The following is a 15,597-nucleotide window of genomic DNA, read 5'->3' as shown; positions in this document are numbered from 1 at the left end:
ACTCTGTTACTTAACATGTAAAAAAAGTATAAAATTCCAAGTTTTGTAGTGATTTTGTTTAAAATTCCACATTTCTTCAAAAATTTTAAAACATTAGGTTTTTTACAACCCTACAAAATCTAGTCTCTGTTATACTAGCTTGATTTTATGAAAAAAAAAAAAAACAGTAATAGCAGTACTTAATAAGTACTAACCAGATGACTTGAAATTTGGATATCTTAAAATAAAGGTTATTATAGGGTTTCCACTCTGAGTGAAAAAACTGTCCTGAGTGACCTAAAACTGTCCTAAATCATCTGGAGTTTTTTTCAAATCCTTAAAAAAAATTGTAACCTTTCAAAATTAATAAAATATAATCTTCTTGAAAAAGAAGGTAAACAATATAACACAATATTGCAACTAAATTTCATTTGAAGTCTATAAAAAAATTGTCCAAAGATTTAAAGAAAACTAAAAACTATCTGGAGTGTTTCATTTAAGCATAGCTATCCTGAGTCAGCCTGAGTTTTAAAAAACTTCAATATATTTGGAGTGTGTGGGAACCCTGTCGTTAATAGTACCTTTACAAGTTTTTAGGTTACTATAACTTGAAGAGGTAGTAATTGTTCAACAAACATTTTGAAATTTTCACAAGAACTTCTTTTCTTCTATATCCTGACTAAAACAGAAAATTCATTTTGTTTGTTATTAATGATCTCTATTTAACTGCTGCTATTAATTTCATTTAAACTTTTATCAAAAAAGTTAATATGTTATAAATAACTAGTCACATATCAGTACCAATATTTGTTAGTTTATTAAAAATTAACTTAAATTTATTTTTTAATTTACAAAATATTTGTTCTTAGTGAATAAATAAACTAACTTCTTTAACTATAACAATTTTTTTCTAGTTAAAAGTAAAAAACAACTGCTGCCCCTGAAACTTTAAGTAACCAATTTTTATAACTATATATTGTTCACTTTAAAAATACTAAGGTATTTAGTTAAAATTTAAAAAACTTATGACGTCTTAACTGTCATAAGCACGGAGGGGTTCAACAGCAAATTTAAATAACTGAAATAAAAATCTTTATAGATCAATTATGAGTTTCCATAGTATAAGTGCAGTATCAAAAAAGTTTTTTTTGACCAAAACTCTACTCCCTTCAGAAGAACATGAAGTTTTCAAACTATCCTTAGTGTTTGGTACCCATGTAACGAGTTGTATAATGTATTACATTTTGTTTAGTTGTAACCACAAGCTTCATATTTTTTCTAACATTAAAAAATACTTTTTTTTGTTATATATAGTTTAGGAAATTAAAGCTAATAAGTTGTTTGTAGCTTAATGACCAAAAAATTAGCCCTCACCAGGTCATTTAATACAATATAAATTTATTTATGAGGCTGTTTTTTTTAAGATAGGCTGTTTTTTGTAATTAGTTCATTGGGGGGGGGGGGGGTAAACACCCTTTTTTGGTTTTTGATCTTATTTTATAAAGTTTTTACTGAGCTACAAGTTGCTTTTTACAGATTTTAAAAATTCAAAATAATTTTTGAGATATAGCCATTCAAAGTCGGGAGGCAACAATAGAATCCTAATGGGAGGCGCAAACTAAAACGGCAAATAACTAGGAATCACTAAAAATCTATCTCCTTCTACGTTTTTTGAGATAACAACCTCAAATTTTTAGGAAATGTTTCTTGCAATATTTGAAAAATTCTGTCGGAACAGAATTTTAAAAAATAAAAATTCTATAACAAAAAAACAAAAAAAAAACTGTTTTTTTGTTTATTTTTTATATAAAATTTTAATTTTTTAATTTTTTTAAATTTTGTTCCAACAGAATTTTCTAAATATATCAAGGAACATTTCCTGAAAATTTGAGGTAGTTATCTCAAAAAACGTAGGAGGAGATAGATTTTTAGTGAAATAGTCTATTTTTGCTGTTTTAGTTTGCGCCTCGCACAAGGAACCTATTGTTGCCTCCAACTTTGAACAGCTATATCTCAAAGATTATTTTGAATTTATTTTAAAATCTGTAAATTTGTAAAAAGCCAACACATATACAAAAAAATCATGGACAACACATATACAAAAAAAATATATTAAAACATTAACTTTATACAATAATTAACTAAAAAAAATTTTTATTGTTTACTTTGTTTCATGCATTTTAGTTAACTGTAAAAATTTTAAATGACTGAAACATGTTTAGAGAGTTATAACAGTTTTTCTCATTAATATTAATATATACTCATTAAAAGTAGTAACAAAACTGCAATATCCAATTATTAAGGGACCTGAGAAAAAACTAGAACCCAATTTTACTAATGAAAGTTTATTTATGCAATGGCCAAATTCTGGAAACTATTATGATATTTAAAAATATCAGAGTTTAAGTGAAAATTTTTACAAAAAAAATGTCTTTCTCAGACCAATTACTCCATAGCACAATCACCAATCATCATAATTCAAATTTCTATAAGCAATGGTATAAGCAATGGTTTTTTTTCTCTTAGTATTTATAGGGTCTAGTCTTGAAGGGGTGTCTTGCCAAACACATGTACTATTTCAGCAATTATGCACCTGTTTTTTATGGCTCACTGAGCATGAAATAGCAATGTTTTAGAATTGCACTAATGACATCTAAGGCAAGCTAAATTGTGAAACAACTTAAAATGTGAAATGAAAAAAAATTGGACTTTTATCTAACTTTAAAAAAGAAGTTGGTATTTTTACCAGAAAACCTAGAAATTTAAATTGTGAATAAAAATATCAGCCAAAAAAACCTAAAAAACCTGTAATTTTTTACTCAAACCATATAAAACATTGAAGTTCACAATTTTTGTTTATTTAGTACAATGAAATATAATTTAGATATAAAATATATTATATGAGATGATATGATATAAAATGATAATATGATACATAATATGAGTAAAAAATATATACAAATCAAAGTTTAAACAAGATGGTCTTCAGTTGATTTATATCTCAAATTTTTAGAAAAAAAAACTTGAAAACAAGCAAAAAGACAAATTAGGGTTGCCACACACTCAAGAAAACTGAGGGAATTTTTAAATTAAAGAAAATATCAGGGAAACTCAGGAAAGTTTTAAATATATATATAAATATCAGGAAAACTTTTTTTTGGATCTAGAATGAGATTTAGTAAATTCAGTTTCTATACTTAATCAAAAAAATAGTTTTATTTTTCTATAAATGCTTATTTAGAAGTTTTTTAGCCTTGCGGCTAGTTCTTTGATTTTTTCAAGATTTAAAACAACTCAGGGAAACTCAAGGAAATTTAGGTTACTCAGAGAAGTTTCTGGTCACTCAGGGAATATATTTTGACTTAAAGAGTGGCAACCCTAAGAAATTTATAAATATTAGAAAAATATGTCAAGTAGCTAAGTTAAAACAAATAATAAATGTTTGTCAAAAACTGGATAGGACCCCCCTTTGACTATAAAGCATGGGTATTAATACTATTAAATTGTCTAAAAAAAAATTATTTTAAGAATAAAAGCTTAGTATACTAGCTAGATAGTTTAAGGGCATAGGGGGGTAAATCACCTTTTTCACAACTTGATCTTATTTTAAAGAGTTTTATACAAGCTACAAGATGCTTTTTACATATTTATAAAGTTCAAAGTAATTTTTGAGATATAGGCGATCAATTGGTGACCGAGGTTCCTAATGGGAGGCACAAACAAAAACTAATATATCTTGAAATCACTAAAAATCTATCTCCTCCTTCATTTTTTAAGCTAGAGACCTCAAATTTTCAGGAAATGTTGCTTTTATAGTTTAAAAGACTTTGAATGTTGCGATTTTAAAAATATTAAAAAATAAAATTTTGAGATGAAAAAAAAACAAAAAAGTAGGTGGTTTTTTTTAATAATTTTTTTTCTTAAAATTAAAAAAACCCTGCAAATAATCAGATAAAACTCTATAAAATAAGATCAACTTGTAAAAATCAAGGTGGACCCCCTCCCTATGCCCTTAATTTTTTTTGAAATTTTTAGTTTACACAAAAGTTTACTTGCAGTTTTTGTAGAATATTAACTTCAATTTGTTTTGAAACTTAGTAGTTTTTTCTTTGAGAAGCATAAGTTACTTTTGTTGTGAAATACTAAGCTTTTTTGAGTATAATTCTATGTTTACAGCTTTATTTTAAAGTATTCAAAAAAACAGCTAAAAAACAAATATGGTTAGTTTTTTATATGTACTTAAAGATTTAATAAATAAGAATGAATGAAGAGTTTATTTTTCTGTGCTATAATCTAAAGTCAGATAGATTTTTTTTCTTTGCAGATAGAGCATTAGTTAAGTTTTTTGTTTTGATAATTATAAAGTATTTCCCATTCTTTTTTAGAAGTTTTACCTACATTTGTTTATAAAACTAGTTTGAATTACCTTTAGTTTAGAAATTAAGTATTTTTTAATTTTACAGAATGATGCTATGTCCAAAAATGTACTAGATTTTTTTAAATCTATTCAAAGTACATCCTGTGGTTTATTGCTTTATGAAATGAAGCAGAGGCCAGACATATTAGAAGCTCTTAAGATACTTCTAAGTGCTGCAGAAGTACAAGTAAGTGACTCTCGTTCTACCTCTTCTTATCTTTCTTTTCTTTCACAATCTCCTAATTCATCTTGTAACTTAAGCAATAATAATTTGTTTAAAACAGTTTCCCAGTGCACTGAGAACCAAAATGTAATAACTAAAAACTCTGTAGAACCTTTAATTTCTTCTTCTTCTTCTAGTACTTCTTATTCTCTTTTACCATCCCCTGAAACCTTAACTAACAATCCCCTAACTATTAACATAGGTAATGATAATTTGTTTCAAACAGTTTCCCAGTGCACTAACCAAAATGTAGAACCTTCTATAACTAATTTTTCATCGCCTGCATTAAGTCCAGCTATAACATCTATTTCCACAAGTACTACTGTTAATAATAACTTGATAGCTCAAAACCCTCTAGAAAATGTCTGTCTTTCACCGTTACTTCCCAGTAGTAGTAACCCAATGCACAACATTTCATTTTTGAGATTTAAGCCTAAGGAAGCTTTGGGTCTAATTTTAAATTGCAAAAAATTATTTGATTTAGATGAAATTTTAAGTACTGATTTATGTAACAAATATTTTATTACATTAAATAATTTTGATCATAAGCATATAGTTTGTGTCTGGAAAAGTGTGAGAACTGATAATTCCAAATTTAAAGTTTTTCATAATACTGAAACTAATATTTATTCAGTACTTCGTGTAAAAAAATCAAATTTAATACCTGTTAATGAAACTAATGAAAATATTGTTAAATTTTACTATAAATTTTATAAACCAATTTGTAATAATCAGTATGAAATGCACATTTTTCACACAAGCACACACAAACTGATTCAGTTCATTGGTAAAAAACCCACATGTACTAGTTACAATATACATGACCAGCAAAAAATATTTTATAAAAATAAAGATCTTGCTCCCTCAAAAATTTTCCTTAACACTCGACAGTCGAGATTCGAGAATATTTTTTTAATTAAAACACTCAAATAATACATCGACGAAAGTCTAACAGAGCCTAACTCTAATTTTAAAAACAAATACTTTTAATTTTAGAATTGTGAGTTGTGACAAGTTGTTAAAGTTTGCCGACCCCAAGGAAAACTTGAAATAACAGGAGGATTCGCATCCGCTAGACATCAATTTGAAAAAACGAACAGTGTCTGAACTGATCTTAATTTTTTTAATGGATCCAGCTCTAAATTTGTGAATACTTTAGATTAGATCAATACTTAAAATAATCCTTTTAATAAATTCTAAATAAAATTATAGCATGTAGAAACCTATAGTTTCAAAGAAACGAAAATTCAATAAGTTAAGTGCTTTGACGACTGTTATAAATTTTTAAACTATAATGTTTCGTTAAGAACTTTTTTAAGATAAATAAAAATTTAAACATATTTTACTAGTCGTGATATTTAAACAAGTTATTTAACATGATGAGTTAAATGATGTTTTAGTTTTTTGAGAAAAACTATAAAACTACAAACCTGTGAATGTTTCCAATTAATTCTAAAATACAGTCTCTTAAAAAAAAGGTCATAAAATTATGAATAACCGAAAGGTTTTTTTGCACACCAGGTCCTTAGACCATACTTTTTTGGGCGCTTTTTTTATCGTTCAATAAACAACAATATAACAACATGTTAAAATGCATAAATTCCTTATCCAACGCAACTCTATTTGATATTACACATAGTGATCAAAAGGAACCAAATATTTTTAATTCGTACCCGGCTGGGTCCCAATTTTGAAATTATTGTATGCATCCAGTAGAATATTTTTGAACATGTTACACATATTTTGGCCAATGAATCAAAAAAAAGCACTAGGATCTAGGGTGCACGAATTTTTTTTTAAACTTGTACTAGACATTATAGAGTTTATGATAAAAAGCAAAAAAATAGTCTTAGGCATTATTGTGGAGAGTTTTGAAATTTTTACAAAATAATTAAGGGCAGGGGTCGACAGGTCGAAAAAGAAACAATTTTCAAATGTGCTTAAAATAACAAGTTATAAATTCTTTTTGGACAAAAAACCTTTTGAACAAAAAGAAAAATTAGACGATAAAGTATCTTTTATATATAACAATTTTTTTTGTGTTTTGAAAAAAAAATTGAGTTAAATTAGTTGAAACAAAATTTTGAATGCGACCCGCGGGCCGCAGTTTGCCAACCCCAAGGAAAACTTAAAGTAACAGGAGGATTCTGATTCGCTAGACATCAATTTGAAAAACAATCAGTGTCTGAACTGATCTTAATTTTTTTATAGGATCCAGCTCTAAATTTGTGAATACTTTAGATTAGATCAATACTTACAAAAATCCTTTTCTTAGATTCTAAATAAAATTATAATATGTAGAAACCTATAGTTTCAAAGAAACAAAAAAAAAAAATTTAAATGTATTATTTACTTAACTTTATAATAAAATTTTTTGAACTATAACTACTAATAATAATTTTCTTTAGAAAAAGACAACGACGTTTCACCCAAAATTGGGGTCTTCAGGTCTTATTCAAATAAAATATTATTTAAAACATACACATACAGAACTATAACTATTTAAAATCAGTTTAAGTTTTTTTAAATGTGTTAATGACAAACATATACTAACAATGCTAAAATCCTTAAACTATATCACAGTAGTATTTCTACATTCATTAAATTTAAAGCTATACTTTATTCAAAGAAGTTAGTTTAATATTTAAATGTGAAGTAAATTAAAGTTTTAATTTTAAAGAAAAGTTTAAACGTCACCATAATAGTATCTATAAAATGTATAAAGTTCAAATGCCATGGATAGTTTTAAAAGAACTTAAAAAATTGAAGCTTAGAAAAAAAAAATTGTATGTTTTAAAAGTTGTACTTTATACATAAACAATTTTTAACACAAAAAAAAAAAGATAACAATTTAAAACTAATTTTGAAAAACTCTAGTTTGTTTATATTACACGTGTTATAAGACAACAGGAAGAACTTACTTTATTTCATAAAGTGTTTTATTAAAGTTGACTAAGTGCCTTTTATTTCACTAGCTTATTCTGTGCTGTCCCACTTAGAAAGCCTAGAACCGCCCTTGTTCCTTATTGGTATCTAATTGTGGAAAACCATTAGTTTCATTAAACTTTTTTTTTAATTTACAAAAAATATAATTTTTCCATTATCTTAAAACCAGTTTATCTAAGATCTTTAGGGGATAGCATTTTTTAAATGTTACAAACAGTTTGTATAAACAATGAACTTTACCGCAAGATCAACAACAACAGCATCCGAGACAATCCTACGACCGGTTTCGTCCTTATTAGAACTCATCAGGCAGGAATAGTCGCGATAAACCGCTATTGTGATCTTAAACAAGCGGGCTTAAGTACAAAGTACTGAAGCGACCGTTTGTGGGTAAAGTTGAAAAATGACACAGCTAAATCATTCACAGCCCAACGTCTCAGACATTGTCAGCTTATTGTGAGATTATAGTCTGCGCTCGTTTGATCAGTTTTAGCTAGTATTTATTTCGGCCATCATCAACAAAGTTGAGATGTTATATGCTATCGATAGTAGAGTTAACAGTTTGTAGAAAGCAGATTTAATAAAACAAAATTTTTAAATGTAATTTAAAATTATGTAAATTTAAATTTGAAATTATATAATTTTGTGTTTTAGATTAAAAATTATTTGAAATTTTTTTGTTTGAATTTGAAATTATTTGAAACTATTTGTTTCTACAAGTTTCTTTAAGTTAATTCATCATCTGACTGAACAAATTTTCAAATAATTTGCTACATAAATTTATTATCTTTTTAACTTTATGGTTGACAGAATAACAATCTTTGATTTGTTCATTATTTAAGTAATAAAGAAACTACTTTTACTATAAATTTTAAATTTACTGAAATTGAAATAGTATTCAAAATATGTATAGTGAGATTAACACTGAATCCCAGTATGCATTGTTAATTTACTGTTTTATTTATTTTATTTATTATTTATTTTAGTAATTTTTTTCGGTTTTTAATTTATGTTAATAAAATATGTTATTAATGTTATTTATTTTTATAATTAATTAGTTTGTACTTTATTAGTAGTTATCTATTGCTATTTTTATTACAAATTGTTAATTCTTGAATCATTATCACCATTTGATAGGTTTAGCTTGATGGTTTGTCTACAAAATGTTAGCATTTTTCCTTGTAGAAAAATCAATCATAAATGTTATACTACTGCGGTGCACTACAGTAGCTATGTTCTTTTTGAGCCTAAATTCTTATGAAGGTCATCAATTCAAGAAAAAATTCTAATGGAAATTTTCATCAAAGCCGGTACACTATTGTATATTAAACGACAAAAAAAGCGCTCAAAATATTTGGTCCTAGGAACAGGTGCACGAAAAAACCTTCCGGTTATCGAGTCGCACACCATTTGGATACCTTTTAACGTCTTGTCCATGACCAGGACCATCTTGTACACAATGATGTTTACGCACCAAATCAATATACTTGGTATTCAAAAAATCATTAAATTTTCGAGTACTAAATGTTGAAAACTATATAATTGAAAAAAAACAAATTAAGCAGAGAAATTAAATAATAAACGATTAAGATAAAATATTCTTTTTTTTTAATTCTTTTCTTTTTTAGATGGCACGCATGCGCCAGTGTCCCTCACGACGCTACGCCCCTGGTTTAAAGTTACATCCTAACATTTAAGTTGAGTTTAAATTCCGTCCGACTTGTCCTAAGTTTAAACAGCTTTGTTGCTTTTTTGTTTTGAATCAAATAATTTTCGCATATAAAAATTAATTAAAAGCTTTCAAATGAAATACTTTATTTTTGTTGCTTAAACTTTACATCTTTAATCAAGTGTGTGCTTATAGGGCAGAAATGTATAACTTTTTTCCAGTCAGGTCAATTTTCAAACATTTAGGCGCATCATATAACTTTCTGTTAATTCAACTTAGTATGATAATAATAATGTTACAATAAGAAAAAAAAGCACGTAATTAAAGTTAATGCATATAGATGGATATTGGAGAGTTGTAGATTTTGATTGAACACAAATGAAATAAAAACAACCGTAGCGATAACATAAGTTGTGAATACCTAAATGAGTAACTTACTTTTTTTAAACAATAGCTGTCCATTTTAAACATAAAAACCGTAGGCCAGTATAAGCATCAAACTATGTTTTTTCTTAGATGTAGTTTTTTACAGCCCTTGTACCATTTACCTTTAAAATTTACTGTTGTTACTACAAGATCAACTAAGAAATCAGCAACAAATACTTCAACTTTAATAATCAGAAAAATGTTTGATAATAGAAAATATTCTGTTTAGTACTTTTATATGCTTATACAGTCTTATAATTACTTAAATGTTCATATATAAAACGCCTATAACTTCTTGACAATAGTTTATAAATATGTAGAAAAAAAATAGTGAAATATTCTAATATCTAAATTTAAACAACACAGGTTTCTGCAGTAAATTTTTTTTAAATTTCTTTTTGGTAAGTATTTGATCTAGTTCAGGGGTCGGCAAACTGCGGCCCGCGGGCCAAATGCGGCCCGTGAAGGGTAAATCTGCGGCCCGCGAGCACGTTATTTTTTTGAATGGAATGCGGCCCGCGAAAGAAAACTTTGCGGCCCGCGAGCATGTAAATGTGGCCCGCTGAGCAAAAATATCTTTTAAGTTAAATTTCTTTAATTAGTTAAGTTTTTAGTCACTGTATAACATTTTAAAAGAATTAAAAGACTTTACTGAACTAGCTTAAAGTTTTAAAAAAGACAGGACAGCATTCCACCAGGTTTTTTTTTCTTTATTTCATTATAAATTTTTTAATACAACAGCAAATTATTTTCTGATAAAACAGCGTAAAAAATGCTTCGAATTAGTAAAATAGTTATATTTTACCTATTTAGTAAATAAACTAAATGTAATTTTTTTCTATTTTGTACAAAAGTAATGCACAGTAATTTACAAAAATGTCATTTCTAAACAATTTAGTTTTTTACACCTTTTTTAAAACTAAGTTTCTATTACAGATGTTTTATCACTAAATCTTATATTTTATTGTGCACAAAAACATTTAAAATAACATAATAAGAAGAAATATGGTTAAGTTTTTTTTTTTTGATTTTGACACTTCTAATTTTTTTTAAGGTTTCTTCATTATTAACTAATTCCTCTGCACACCAATTAACAAAGATGCTCATATTTTAAACCATTTTTAATTTAATACTTAACGAGATAAAAATTAATTATTTCACAACTTTTTAACATTATTGTTTCTGCTTGTAATATCTAAATGTGCACAGACGAACCTAAAACAATATATATGACATAAATTAAAAAAGTTTTTGTTAGGTATACTTTTTGGTTTTCAAACAATTTTTTTTGGCAAAATAAGTTAATTTTTATGCGTTGCATACTAATATAAACAGTTGCTGTTTTTTGGAATAACCTAGTTAATACAAATTAGATTGAGAAATAGTAATATATTAAGTTTGTACATTTTTAATCATAATAGTTCAAATTCGACCGAAAAAAATAAAAATTGCCACACACTCAGACTATGGTTGTGTAAAGAATTCAAATCTCAGGCAAATTTAGTCATTTTTCAGTTTTTGGCTTGAATTGCATTTTGTATGCTAAAATATTAGGCTAGTTTTGGTCACTTAGACTGACTTTTTTGCTTCAAAGAGAGGTAAATTAAATTTATGACGTAAGTTTTGTTCAATGCACAGTGTATGTTTGAATTAAAATATATTTTAAATTTTAAGTTTTGCAGCTGATATAATTTTAATTGTTACTTATTAATTGTATACATATAAGTGTGGACAATTTGTGTTTCGAAAAACCCCGAAAAAGCTTGGAATTTGAAAATTTATACTTATAAAATCTGAAAAAGCCTTGAGTATGAGAATTATTGAAAAAAATTAGAATTTTAAACAATTTTTACATGTTAAGTAATGTAATTTTGATTTTACATATAAATCTTTTTTATTAAAAAAACACATTCAAAGTTGCCTAACAGTATCTTGTAATTTTTTCTATAAAATTTAAGACATTTTTTTTACCTTTAACTTAATTTTATACTTAAAATAGAAGCAAAAAGTTGCATTTTTAATACTTTATACTGGTGCATTGCCCCTTTGCTTTTAAAATTTATTTACCTATTGTTGTGCTTTGTTTTGGAACTGCAACTATAATTTTTCTAAATTGTCAAAACTAGGAAAACCACTTGTAATAAAAATTCTAAAATGAGCAATATATGTTGTATCAGTTCTCTCATCTTTACAGTTTGATTTTGTTAATGAAGTCCTAATTAGGGTTATGCGGCTTAATAATCTTCAGACATTTCCTAAATACGACTTCTTGTTGATATTGAAGAAATAAACAAAAATATTTTATTAACGCCAACACAAATTAATTAAATAATTTTTCAACTCTAGACGGTATCTTTTTTTAGTAAAAATTTTTCTACTTTATAACTTGCCTCAACAGTTCTTTTCTGATCAGTCTGTAGTTTCTGAAAAAAGCCATGTGCGTTGTTGAAGCTAACTTATGCGATTTTTTTTTTCGTTTCTCGCGATAACTCCAAACTAACGTATTGTAGTTCTTATAGCTCGTCTTATAGTTCACATTTGATCTTTTTAAAAGCAGTATTATTATAGCAGATGAAGAATTGCTACAATGGTTGTTCAAAAAAAAAAGGTTTTTCTTATTTATTAATAGCTAAATAGTTTTTTATACATTTGTTTTTTTTTTAAATCTTAGTTTTCCATTCAAGCTGAATTATTATATTCTTTTTAGTTATATAACTAATTCACTGTTAATAAATTTCGTTATTTCTTTATTTTGTGAACTTTATTGTAAATAGGTTTGCCAAACATTTAGGCAAGTTTAAAAATGTTAAAAACTCAGACTAGGTTAAAGCTGTTTAAGAAATTTTTGTAAAACTCAGGTGTATCTGAAACTTCTTTTTCAAACACTTTCAATAAATCTTTGAATTCTCAGAATAGTTTTTATGACTGAAGTGTAGTTTATCAATTATAACTTTTTTTTGTCTATTTACATATTGTGTTTTTTTATCATAATGATATTTTAGTTATGTATTTAAGCTTGATTAACAGAAAGTTTTAAGCTATTTTAAATTATAGTAATCTTTAATATAATTCAGAAAATTTTGCTTTTAAATTGGCAACCGTGTAATAGACTAATTAATTACTAATAAGGTAATTTATTAAAGTATACAAGCAGTAATTATGTTAAAAAAAATATATTTAGCTTTTCTTCAGTATAAATAGGTATTAAATTTATTTAATTAACTAATTACTGAACTTACAAAAGAGTGCAAACTATTTAAGACGCAAAAACTATTTTCAAAATCTAACATATTTCAAAATATGAAAAGGTTATTCATAATATAAAAAATGTATAAAAAAGACCCATAAATGTTTTTCAAGTTCGGTTTTTATAGAGAGTTAGGTAGCAAGTAAAACAGTAAAAATAACTTATTAAGTTTAACTCATTAAGTTTTTTAGAAATTACATATTTTATTAAGACTTAAGTGTATTTAACAATGTAAATTCTATTCCAATAGATTTTTGTATATTAAATAGGCATTCAATGTTTAGCTAAAAGTCATTTTAAGTTTAAAAGTATATAAAAGTAAGATTATCTCTGGTGTGACCAAAACTAAAACCAAAAGATTATTCAAAGATCACTAAAACTAAAACTGTGGCCCGCGAAGATTTTGAAAACTTGGAATTTGGCCCGCGAGCACCAACTGCCTGCCGACCCCTGATCTAGTTGTAAGCACTCGCTTTGTAATTTCTAAAGTTTGGAAAATTTAAACAAGTAATTTTTTCAAACCAACTTAAATTATTTTTTATCTATGAACTAATCCAATATTTTAAAATTTTCAGCGAATCCTTTATAAAATTACTTGGTAAATAAAGGTAAACTTCACAATATTAAAACTACCATAGTGTGATTTTCGGGCTATAGCTTAATAGTTTGCATAATCTTGATCTAGTAGACTATGTAGTTCAAAATATATTTGGACAATTCAGTAAAGTAAAATGCCTTATAATACTAAAACTACAACGCAAATTTGCTATAACATAATTATCAGTAGTTAAGTTATAAAACAAGGAAGTATTTTATTAGCATTTTTATATTCATTTTAATTTATAAAGATGCAAATTTAAATTTAGAAAAATGCAAACTTTCTAGTTTTTAAAAATACCCAATATAGTAACAATACTAATATTTGCATTAAGTATTTGTATTACATATGTAATAATATAATTTTAAAAAAAGATAGTCTGAATCGAAGCCTGATAGTAACTAAAGAGTTCTTATTAGAAAATTCTGCATGAACAAGTAAAAATAAAGAATAATTGTTTAAAAGTTTAACTTTAGAACATAATATATTTAATAAATAGTTGAAAAACTAAAACTCTTGACGAACAACATTTGGAAAAAGTATAACTACAAAACCTGTAAAGACTAAATTGAAAAATAAAATCTTCATTAAAAGTTTTGACTAGTTGAGATTGTGAAGTAAAACATCACATAATGTTTAAATAAAAAACAAGATTATTTACTAAAAAATACTTTTGTATGTCTATAAACAATACTTTTAAAAATTAGTTTCGAATTATTTCCGTTTTATTTTTAAACACTTTATATTTTGTATTAAAAAAACGAGTGAAAAAAATAATTATAAAAATATTTCAAAGTAGTTAAGGTTTTTTTATTGGTAAGAAATAAAGTACTATACGAAATATAAGTAAATATATTATGTTTAAACTGTAGTAATATGATATTTTCGTGATGTAACTTTTTTTTTCTTTTGATGTTTTCAAAAAATTTTATGACGATTACTTTTATGCTTGTTAACAGGATACTAAAACGGAAGTACGTAAAAAATTCTAGTTTTGACCACTAATATTGTGTATTATTATGAACTTTTATTAATTAGAAATTCTTTTCGTTTTGATATTTCATATTTAGTTTTGATTATTTTTTAATTACTTATGAAATAGTTTATTTATTTATTTACTTACTTATTCATCTATTATTGTTTGTGTCACTAAGGTTATCAAAATAATGACTAAAAATTAAGCCTCTGACCAAAATATTTTAAAATAAAAAAACAAGTAAATTAAACAAATTTGTTTAGAAAATTTTTTAATTTTAAAAAGAATTCAATTTCTAGAGTAGTATATAAGCAGTATTTAGAGATTTTTTAGAAACTTTTGCATAAAGAATAAAAACTGAACTCTATAGAATAAAAAATAATTTTTAATTTATCTATTAGCAGCTTTCATTTGTGTGCTTATGTCAAGCAAAAGTTGTAGTTTAAGGTAAAAAAAATCTAAATAGTTTGAACTTCAAGAATAAATATGTAATAAAGTAGAAACAAATTAGCGGTCAAGCCTCTTTTAAATTTTCAATGAATTAATAAAATGTTTTTAATTTAGAGATTTTTAAGTTCTAAAACTTAGTACAAAAATTATTATTTTTTAAATATATTAATTACTTTTTAGATATTGTAAAGTTTGTTTCTTTTAAAAGCTTAAATTAAAATGGCTATCAACTGATACGATAACATGCTTATCTTTATATAGAAATTAAAAACAAACTCATCATAAAACATCAACATTTATTTGTCAAATAACAAAAAAAAACAATTTACTCTTAAAGAAAATAATGATTTGTTCTAAATTTTTCTACAATAACTTTTTATAGATTATGTTATATAATTTAAACGATGAAGTTTACCTAAAAAAAATGTTTATAAGGGGTAAAGATAATTTCATTTACCAAAATTAAATAACTTCAGATAAAATAGATTACTAAGGATTTGTACACTTCAAAGGTGACATAGCAAACTAAAACTTAAAAAGAAAATTTGTTATATTAAATATTCTTTTCTTAACTATATTGCGAGCTTCCGATAAATATAAAAAACTATCGTCTCTTAGTTTCAACATTTTTTTTTAATTTTGAGTAGATTATTAAATTCTGTAGAG

The sequence above is a fragment of the Thalia democratica genome, chromosome 3, assembly GCF_965202585.1.
Source record: "Thalia democratica chromosome 3, ktThaDemo2.hap1.1, whole genome shotgun sequence".
Classification (NCBI taxonomy): Eukaryota; Metazoa; Chordata; class Thaliacea; order Salpida; family Salpidae; genus Thalia; species Thalia democratica.
Note: the sequence above shows the minus strand (reverse complement) of the source record.